Here is a 10,802-nt window from a genome sequence, read left to right as displayed (position 1 = left end):
GTGATATTCTTTAGACATTTTGACCTTGTTCTTCCTTCCCTGCATAAATGGCTTCATGGCTTCCCACTGCCCACAGGATAAAAACTAAGCCTCTTACTTTGGCAGAATATGTCCTTGATGATCCTTGATGGCCAGGCTCCTCCCACTTATGCTATGCCTCTCTCCCTGTTGGGTAACAGCATGCCTGTGGTTCTGCAAGCTCTCTCCTTCGTGATTTTTCCTGCGCTATTTCTTCTATGGGATATTCACTTTCGCCCACTCTCTACCTGGTACTTTCCCAGCACTAACTGGGCTCTGTACAGTCATCACTTCTTCTCTGGCATCTTTCCTGAAGACTTTCCCTCACTCTAGTGCAGGGGCCCCTGACTGGTCTCTGCAGAGTGCCTTGTGCATGCCTCTGTCATGACCCTTAGCCTTCTCTCCTGTAAGTGCCTTTTGCTAGATCTCTAAACCTCATGAGCTTATAGCCCACAACCACCAAGAAGCAAGGGCTCAAAGCCTATGGTTGGAGAAAAGAGTGCTTATTCCAGCAGAGGGGGCAGGAAGGTGGGGAAAGTAATGGGCATCAGGAAGCTCACCGATTTCAAAGTTCTCCAATGGAACCCAACTGGTTATCATGGAGAAAGTCTACTCTGAAGCCCCACACTAGGAGTTTCATTAATTTGGTTTCACTAGGTTTATCAGTTGTGAGCCATGATACTCACAGGGTTTATCCTTCAACTGCTTGTGCAGAGTCATGATGGGAATGCACATTTGTGCAAGCATGCACGGTCAGGCACTGCTCTTGCCAGACAGACCCTTGCTGTGAAAAACAGGTCACCTGAAAGAGTGAGCTCTGAGACAGTTGGCTGCATGCACGCATAAGCCGCTTATCTCACTGTGGAGTGGCAACCGTTTTGTGCTGGCAGTGGTCCTTGAACCACATTTGAAGCGCCTTCTGATGGAGTGTAGGAGACTAGGCCGGGTATTAGGAGGAGTCAGTTTTTACCTGGTATGACAGATTGGCACAAAACATAAGGCTCTCATTTGTTTTCTTCTTTTTTTCCCATGGTGTGCATTATTATCGACCTCCAGGCTCAAAAATAGTCAAAAGAAGAAGGAGAAGGAGGAGGAAGAGGAGAAGGAAGAGGAGGATGAAGAGAAGGATGAAGAGGAGGAGAAGGAGGAGGAGGAAAAGGATGAGGAGGAGGAAGAGGAGGAGGAAAAGGAAGAGGAGGAGGAAGAAGAGGAGGAAGAGGAAAAGGAAAAGGAGGAGGAGGAGGAAAAGGACGAGGAGGAGAAGGAAGAGGAAGAGAAAGAGGAGGAGGAGGAAGCGGAGGAGGAGGAGGTCTCTGACAAAAAGTGAAAGACAACCAAAAGTTTCAGCCTCTCTGTCCCTCCTTGTCTTTGTGACCTTGGCCAAATCACTTCCTCTCCCTTTTACATTAAAAGGACCGATTAATCCATGTCCTATGTTCTTTCCTGGCATTTGCGAAGATTAAATGTGATAATGGTTGGAAAAGAGCTCGGAGAACTGTAAATTGATGTACAAATGGAAGGGATTAAGGGATTAGTTTCAGTTCAGTAAAGATTTTCTCTTTTATAGAACAACCCACTCAACGTCAGTCCTCGTGACACCCGCACATGTAACAACCGGCCCGAGCTTGTGCCTTAGCACTCTTCCCTCTCTCTGAGAGGTTTTCTCAAGCTGCCTCCTGCTCTAGGCTGCCTTCACACCTGAAGCTCGTTAGCCAACACAACTGTAGGGAAACTGTATTATGTCGCCGTAGGCTTCTCAAGACAACATCTAGGATGCAAAGGGTGTGTGTGTGTGTGTATTTGTTGGTGTTTGGATTGTTTAGTGGAAGAAGAAAGCCAAGGAGAAGTCTAAGACGAACAAGAAAAGTTGCTCTTCTGTTCTTCTTTGCTGGCATTGTTTGTAAACAGAAAGCTGATAACAAAATAGTGTCCCCATCCTAAGCGGATTCACCCCATTCCTCATCTCTTCTGTAAAGGACAGTTATTGTCTGGTTTTTCTTAAAATTTTGATGATTTCCCCCCAACATCTTGCAAACGATCTCTCTTGAGAGAAGACTGTTCTTTTGACTCTCTGGTTTGACCCTTGCAGAGTGTGGGAAGGCTTTTGCCCTGATGAGCTGTTTGACCTCACAAGAGCTGCATAAGCTGGTCTAAGACCACTAAGAGACTCTCGGGAAAGAAACTTGGTCTCATGAGGTGTCTCAGCATATTTACACTCTGGGATAATACTTCAAGTAGCTTACGTCTTGGGCCATTACCTAAGAGTGAGCTCCTTGAGGGCAAGGACTGTGTCTGTTCATCTCCACATCTCACACCTAGCTCCTGCCTAGAGTGGGCGCACTTTATTTATTGAATAATTGAAACATTATAAGTGCATGCATACATACAAACACATATTTTATCCTTGTTCTCGTATTTTCAGTGTATATTTTTAATAGTATACGTGGAAAAAATGTACTCCTTTGTGATAAATAATTCTCCCAGTATCTTTCCATATAAACACATAGTCAGTATATAATTTAGAAATTATTCCTGTTTCCTCACACATATATCTTTAAATTTTTGTAGCAAAATATGTATTAGCTGCAAAGAGAGAAAAGCAAGAACAACGTGATTTCTTTCTTCATATGTTTTCAATTGAACTCCCATGGAGTTGACATGCGTTGATTGACAAGCAGATCCCCAAGAAGAACTCATTTTGTGCTTCAGCTGGGCTGGGAAGGATGGGAAGGCTGGACGTGGAAGGTGAGGTGGGAGGAGGAACACTAGTTGAAGGCAACAGATAGGAAATCAACAAAATGAAAAGGTACAACAGTTATTGGGGTAAGCATTCTAGGCAGTAGTCAGCCAAGAAAATGATTTTTTTTTTATTCTTGAAAACCCAGGGAGGGTAATTAAACCCCCTCACTATAGATCTGTAGCATTTTACAAGAGTTAGTTTAATGTTCTTGAGTTTAAGGAGAGCCATACTTGTTGAGTTTTATCATTTTTGTGGATTTACAGAATAGCTATGGGGAACAAATAATTAAAGACCTATACAGACTAGTTATACATTCTGGGTACTTAAGGCACTGTCCCTCCATATTTTAAGGATCATGTTCAAGAAAATGAAGCCTCAAAAACTAGCATTTTGGGTGCCTGGGTGGCTCAGCCAGTTAAGCATCCGCCTTCGACTCAGGTCATGATCCCAGGTTCCTGGGATCAAACCCTGCATCGGGCTCCCTGCTTAGTGGAGAACCTGCTTCTCCCTCTCCCTCTGCTACTCCCCCTGCTTGTGCTCTCTCTTCTCTCTCTCAAATGAGTAAAATATATTTTTTTAAAAAATAGCATTTTTTCTAATTGATGCATAGTATAAATAAATATAGTATCATTGTTGGAATTACATAGATTTGCCTTTGCCACTCAAAGAGCACTGTCAGTCGTCAGTGATGAGAAATAGGTAGATAGCGTGTGACCCACATTTAGGTGCTTCTTATATCCTACTCTTTAACAACAAAGATTTGACCTAAAATTTATTAAAGTCTATATAGATGAGTACTTATTATATGAATAGTTGGGTATATATGGGGAACATTCATACTCAATATTTGTTTGCTTAGGTGATATGTTGAAGGTACTAGTAAATATTTGTTGACTATCTGCCTAAGCACAAGTTTGTTGGTGTTTTACTGAGCAGAATGTGGTTCCTCCCATAGGGGGCTCAGTGCTATTTTTAACTCATCTTTCAGAAATCTCAAGGAAGAACAACTGAGCACAAGTTAGCCAGTACTGCTGGCATTGGTCATGTTGTTGCTTAGATTGTCCAGATTAGCTGAAGCAGCAGCTCTGGTCCATGTGCTGTGGGTTCGTCCAGTGTGATGACTCAGGTACTTTCTAAATTGGGCTCAGAAGACAGGCCAAGTTTCAGCACCTTGCCAATGATGCAATGTTGGCCAAATCACAAGGTTTCTTTAGCCTGTTTTTTATACATAGTGAGTAAAATCATGCCCCCACAACTTGTAGGGAATGTGTTAAGAAATTGTTTTTTTTTTTTTTTAGATTTTATTTATGAGAGAGAGAGAGAGAGAGAGAGAGAGTCAGAGACACAGGCAGAGGGAGAAGCAGGCTCCATGCAGGGAGCTCAATGTGGGACTCAATTCTAGGTCTTCAGAATCACGCCCTGAGCCAAAGGCAGCACCAAACCACTGAGTCACCCGGGCAGCCCAAGAAATAGTTTTAAAGTGCCTTTTCTTGTTCTGTGTACATGAAAGAACTCACTGATTTAAAACTCTGACAAACCAAACACCAAAACTGTCTTATATACCTGTAGGTGCTTGGTATGCGTTATCCTATGTCATCCTCACAGATACCCGGAGAGATAGGCACCCTTTTCTCCACACGTAAGAGAGGAAGCTGAAGCTTGACAAGATCCAACAATTTAGCCACACTTAATTGCTATTAAGGTCATATTTAAGATTTGTGCTAATGTCTTTTGGGACCACAGGATACTTATCACTTTGCCATAAAGCTTGTTCATGATTTCTTGATTTCTAGTTTCCATTTTTGTAGGTGGTGCATATGATTGTCCTATCACCTTCAGAGGTTCTCCCTAAAGACACATACATGCTGTCTACATTTCAGATGGCCTAGCCGAGAGTGAGTCAGCTCTGTGGGGAAGCCTGGTCCCCCACCATTGGCTTGCTTGTCTCATTGTTCCAGGAGGCTGGACCTGGAAGAAGAGGAACCTCGGTGCTCCCTGAAGGCTCCCAGGGGATCTTCTCTTTCACTGTCATTAGGGCCATGATCACAGTCACTGACCCAGGCATGTCAGTTACGTGTTATGGGTCAGAGAAGCAAACCAAAACAAGAATAGAAGCAAAAATATGAAAAGTCACAGGATACATATATTTTTAAAAGTCCTGGTAGATGCTCCTTGATGATGTGCAAGCCACCATTCTTCCCCTTCTCAGGGTTCATCTGTGTCTTCCATGGACAGCCCCAGCGAGGTCTAGTCTTGGATACACACCATCACTCTCCTCCTGTTGTGCCTTGGTGGCTGGCATAGGCTCTTAGGCACAATCATAATTTGCTGCAGGTATAAATTAAAAACAGAATTACATACATTTTATTATTTTTTTCATACCATGCGGTTGCTTTTATGACTAATAATTAAGACGGGGAAATGGGTCACTGGAGATTGGCTTCAGGAAAGTCCCATCTTCTCTCGCCCACTTTCCCTGGGACTAAAGGAGTGTGATTCAAGAATATAAGGTAGTATTTAAATTTCTAAGTCAGGGGTGCCCCAGTGGCTTAGTCAGCTAAGTGTCTGTCTTCAGCTCAGGTCATGATCTTGGGGTCCTGAGATCAAGCCCCAGGTCAGGCTCCCCACTCAGCGAGGAGTCTGCTTGTCCCTCTGCCCCTCCTGCTGCTCATGCTCTCTCTTCTCTCTTTCTCTCTTAAATAAAGAAATTAAATTAAATTTAAATTAATAAATTCCTAAGTCAGGAAAGTTCTGAATAAGATTTGTAAACAGTGTAATAGGTTTACTCTGTCTTGCAGGTCTCATCTCTAAATTTGTAACAATACTTCATGACCTGAGTTGAGATAAGGTTTTAGTGGATGTACCTCTCTCAGTATATCCTGGGAATTCCTGCTTGTCCTTTTGTATAGGAAGACTTTATGACTTGCTCTGTACAGAGAAGGGAAATGCAATTAAAATAAGTATCAAAATAAAAGAAATACATATGATTTTCAGTTTCTAGAATTTCATATAGCCACATATGTCATATTGTAGAATATTTAATCATATTCAGAAATATGTACAATACATGGTGAAGTACAAAATGTCCTAAAATAGTATTTAATCCCATATAAATTTTCCAGATTACATTTGAAAAATACAAATATCGAAGAGGCAAGATAACAGATATTATAGTTAAATACGAGAAAGTTATCCTTGGCTATTTCTGGGCTGCACTCCCTGCCACCAGCAGCAAGTTCCAACTGGGCTAGGAGACAGAGCACCTCCATATAGAACGTAGTCCACCCCGCATCTGCTAGATGTCCTTCTCAACATATATTTGGGGATCAGAACATTTAACTTGAAAAACCCATACCTGCATGGAAGGGAAGCACGAATGTCCTCTGTGGGTTTCTATAAGTACTGTGCACACGTCTAGATTCCCTGAGCATATATTTTCTTCCTACTGGGGACACAGTGCCATGTAAAGATTTTGGTTCAAAACATAGACTGGATCTACCCTCTCAAAGTACTATCTCCAAACTATTGTCTTCAGTTGAGCTTCAGCAGGCTAGTTCAACAGCCTGTCAAGTCAGAAGCCTGCAGGTGGTGTGATATGATACAGCTAGAGGATTCCATGGTCATTTGACCCATTCTTCCAATGTCTTTTATGCAAGATAGATTCCCTGGATTCACATGATATTATATGGGACCCTTTTAGTGTGAATGAAATGTTCCATAATCCATTGAGGAGTCATGGTAAGACCCCATGGTTAGGGAAGGAAAGCAAATCTGTACCTGGAGTGTATGTCTATTTCTGTGAGAGCAAACTGCTGGTTCTGTCAGGATACTGGGGCCCAGTGTGTCCAATTGTCAACAGTGGCTTCAGGGTCTCTTTGAGAAATTGGTCTCTTGAAACTTTAGTATTAGTTTCTGCTGCTCATAGGTTTGACATTTGGTAGCAGGAACAGATAAATCTTGGTGAATGAATCTTTGCCATTGGACTCCTGAATAGTGTTCACTGTGCCACTGAGGACATTTCATCCATGTGCCTACTATGGCAGCTTCTGGGTGGCTGGTGACAGAGGCTAGCTGATATTAGCTGGCTGGACCCTTTTGTTACTGTCTGGATCTTCTCTCATGGTAAATGCTCCCTGATGGACATTAAAATGTGGATACTAAGAACTTCACACTTTGTTACCCCTCCCGTACATTCATCCCAAATTTCCTTGTTATCAGAATTCCAATCTGTTTTCCTACATCAAAGTCAATATTTTTATTATTAATTTTTAAAATTTTCCCCATTAGTTGAGAAATGATAAGTCTAAGTTGTTTTAATTTACATTTTTTAACTATTAGAAAGGTTAGGAATCTTCTCATTTTTTACTTCTTAATTTTTTTTTTAGAGATTTTATTTATTTATTTTAGAAAGAGAGATAGATGGGGAGCTCACAAGCAAGGGGAGAGAGGATGAGGGGGAAGGAGTGGGAGAGAGAGAATTTCAAGCAGACTCAGCATTGAGCACAGAGTTCAATGCGGGGCTGGATCTCATGACCCTGAGATCATGACCTGAGCTGGAACCAAGAGTCAGACATTTGACTGATTGAGCCACCCAGGCACCTCTCTTGTTATTTTTTTGATATTTTAATTTTTCTAGTATTCTAATTTTTGCCTTCATAAATTGTCACAGAGAATTGTTTCATTTTAATTAGTGTAGCTTTGTCAAACTATATTTTAAGTTTTATCTTTTTTGTTTTTATATCATACATTTGACCAAATGCTGTTGACTAAAAGGAATTTTTGTGTTTAGAATCTGTTTCTTCTTTTTTGATCTTTTCCCACCTGCTATCTATGTATATATTCATATCATGTCTATATCTACATCCCAATTCTTGTCCAAACCCATCTATATGTGTGAGTTTAATATTAGATAAAGATTTCATCTATTTTTTCATGTGACAATTTTTAGATGACAATAGATCCTGCACCATTGTAATGTCATCTTTGTCATATATCATATATCAGATTGTCTCAAATACACACACACACACACTTTATTTTTCTGGATTCTTTATCATGTTTCTTATTGTGTTCCTCTTTTAATTTATTTTTTCTAACGCTACTCCAGTCTCATTGTTATTTCTCTATCTTTATAATGTATTTAAGTTTCAGTAAGCTGCACTTCCTTCCCTTCCCCTCCATCTTACAGTTTGATGTGGCTGTTTTTGGATGTGCATCTTTCTGCATAACTTCACGTATTAGCTTGTTATGTTACACGAAACCACATTGGTTTTGATTAAAAGCTAATTGGCAGTAGTCTCAACACCTTCACAATATTGACTGTCTTCTTTCAAAGCATGAAATCTATTTTAATAATTTAGATCTTTTTGTGTGCCTACTCTGTTCACACGAATAATTTATTTTAATCAATTATTCCTCATGTTTAGAACATTATTCGTATTTTATTGTGATCTTATCTTTAGCAATCTTGGTGTTATCAATTCTAATAATTTGCATATTATAATTTTTCTATGTATTATCATAATTTTTGTCGATTTATCGTAGTGCCAACTTGATTTTTTCCTTTTTGGTCCTTATATTATTTTTTCTTCCTGTTTGTAGTCTTACTCTCCTGACAGGCATCTCCAGTAACCTGAGAGTAAATATTTTGTGCTCATTCCTGACTTCAGTTTTCTTTTCTTTTCTTTTCTTTTCTTTTCTTTTCTTTTCTTTTTTTTTAAGATTTTAGTTTATTTATTCATAAGAGACACACAGAAAGAGGCAGAGACATAGGTAAAGGGAGAAGCAGGCTCCCTGTGGGGAGCCCGATGTGGAACTCAATTCAGGACCTCAGGATCAAGACCCAAGACGAAGGCAGAAGCTCAACCACTGAGCCATCCAGACATCCCTGGTTCCTGACTTTAAAGAAAAACTTTTAACATACTCAATAAGACGTTATTAATATAATTAAAGTAATTATTTTGATCTTACTTCCATTCCAATATTTGCATTTAAGTCTACATTTTTGTTTTAAAGTAGTGTTCACATGTTCATTCAATTTGAAATACTGTGAAATTTCTATTATTATGTCTTTTTGAACAGAACTTAGAAGATTGGGGTTTTTAAAGATTCATTTTGTTCTAAATTAAGTTTAAACATAATGTCATTTTTGTATCATCTATACCAAATTGTTTACACCATCCATTGTTTCATGATTATTAAGAATGCACTTAACATGTTAAAAAAAAAGAGCATTGCACAAAGTTAAGTGGTTAAGAACTACAGGTGGAAAGAAAAGGGCACTGCAGAATGCAGTCATTTGGAGAACCATGTGGGTTGCTCCAACTATCTGCCTTCCTGAAAGGAAGAAGCCCAAGGAGACTGGGCTGAGGTGGTTAACAAAGGCCCTCTCAGGTGACTGAGTACCTGCTGCCAACTGAACCACTGACATTCATCAACAGTCCCACTGTTCCTCCCCAGGCAGGCTTTGTCAGAGGCTAGAAGTTTTGTTTTCAAATTTCTAAATGCTTGCACGTTTGGTCTTTCTTTTATATTAATTTGTTTAGAGGAGGAGAGATAGAGATAGATAGAGAGAGAGAGAGAGAGAGAGAGCCCTTGAGCCAGGGAGGGTGGAGAGGGGCAGAGGGAGAGGGAATCTCAAGCAGACTCTGAGTTGAGCACAGAGTTTAACGCAGTGCTTGATTTCACAACCCTGAGAAAAATCAGGGTTGACCTGACCTGAGCCAAAAATCAAGAGCTGATGCTCAACTGACTGAGCCACCCAGGTGCCCTATATTAATTTCTAATACTATGGCATTATGGTATGAGATAGTGGTTTTTTTTTTTTTTTTTTTTAGATAGTGTTTTTATGAGATTGGCTTTCATTTGTATTGATTGAGGCTTGCTTTACAGTTCATAATGTGATCAATTGTTACAAATTTTTCATATTTGCTCAAAAAGAATGAATGGATGATAACCTATGAATGATTGTTTGGTGCAGGACTGAAGAAATATCCATTAGATTAAGCCTATTACTTGCTTTCTTATCTTCTAGATCAAGGTTTTGCAAACTGATCCATTGGCCAAATCCAGCCCAGAGCTCCAGCTTGTTCTGTGTGGCTTGTGAGTTCAGAATGGTTTTTACATCTTTAAAGGATTTTGTATATGAAAGAGAGGGGGAAAGAGAGAGGGACACGGAGAGAATACATTATACAGACTGTATGTGGCCAGCAAATCTTAAATTATTTACAGAAATCTTTTTACAGAAAACATTTGTCAATCTCTTTTCTGTATCCTTAGTATTTTTTGTATGCTTGATTCATAATTTTCTACAAAAATATGTTAAAATATTTCATTGAGCATTCCTTAATTAATTGAATGTCATTTTTGCTTTTACTTTTAGCATCTATGTTTTTAAGGACTCATAGGTCCAGGATTATAATATCTTTCTGGTGAATTATTCATTTTATCATTTATAAAGGTCACCTTTATCCATATTAATGCTTTCTGCATTCACTTAATTAGTATTTGTCTTGCCTATATTAAAAGGAAGCTAGTATCCAAATATGGATATCAGAGATAATATTCTCATAAGGGAATTTTCTTGTGGATGTTGATGGCAAAACCTTAGATTTTGGAAGTGTTACCTTGGAAAAAAATTTTTTTAAGATTTTATTTATTTATTTATGAGAAACACAGACAGAGGAAGAGGCATAGGCAGAGGGAGAAGCAGGCCTCTTACAGACAACCCGATGCAGGACTCTATCGTGGACCCTGGGATCACACCCTGAGCCGAAGGCAGCTGCTCAACAGCTGAACCACCCAGGCGTCCCACCTTGGAAAAATTTTGACTTACCTTCCCCTGGAAGTTCCAAGGGAGTTCTGGGTTTGGGAAAAGTTAATTTGTTAATATCTTGGTTTAAAGATTACTGAGATGGGTGACTGAGTGACACAATTGGTTAAGTGTCTGATTCTTCATTTCAACTCAGGGCATGATCTCAGGGTCATGAGATTAAGCCCCATGTCGCTCCACACTGCATGTCATCTGCTTGAGATTCTCTCTCCC

This window comes from Vulpes vulpes, chromosome 13 (genome assembly GCF_048418805.1).
Source record: "Vulpes vulpes isolate BD-2025 chromosome 13, VulVul3, whole genome shotgun sequence".
In the NCBI taxonomy this organism is placed as follows: Eukaryota; Metazoa; Chordata; class Mammalia; order Carnivora; family Canidae; genus Vulpes; species Vulpes vulpes.
Note: the sequence above shows the minus strand (reverse complement) of the source record.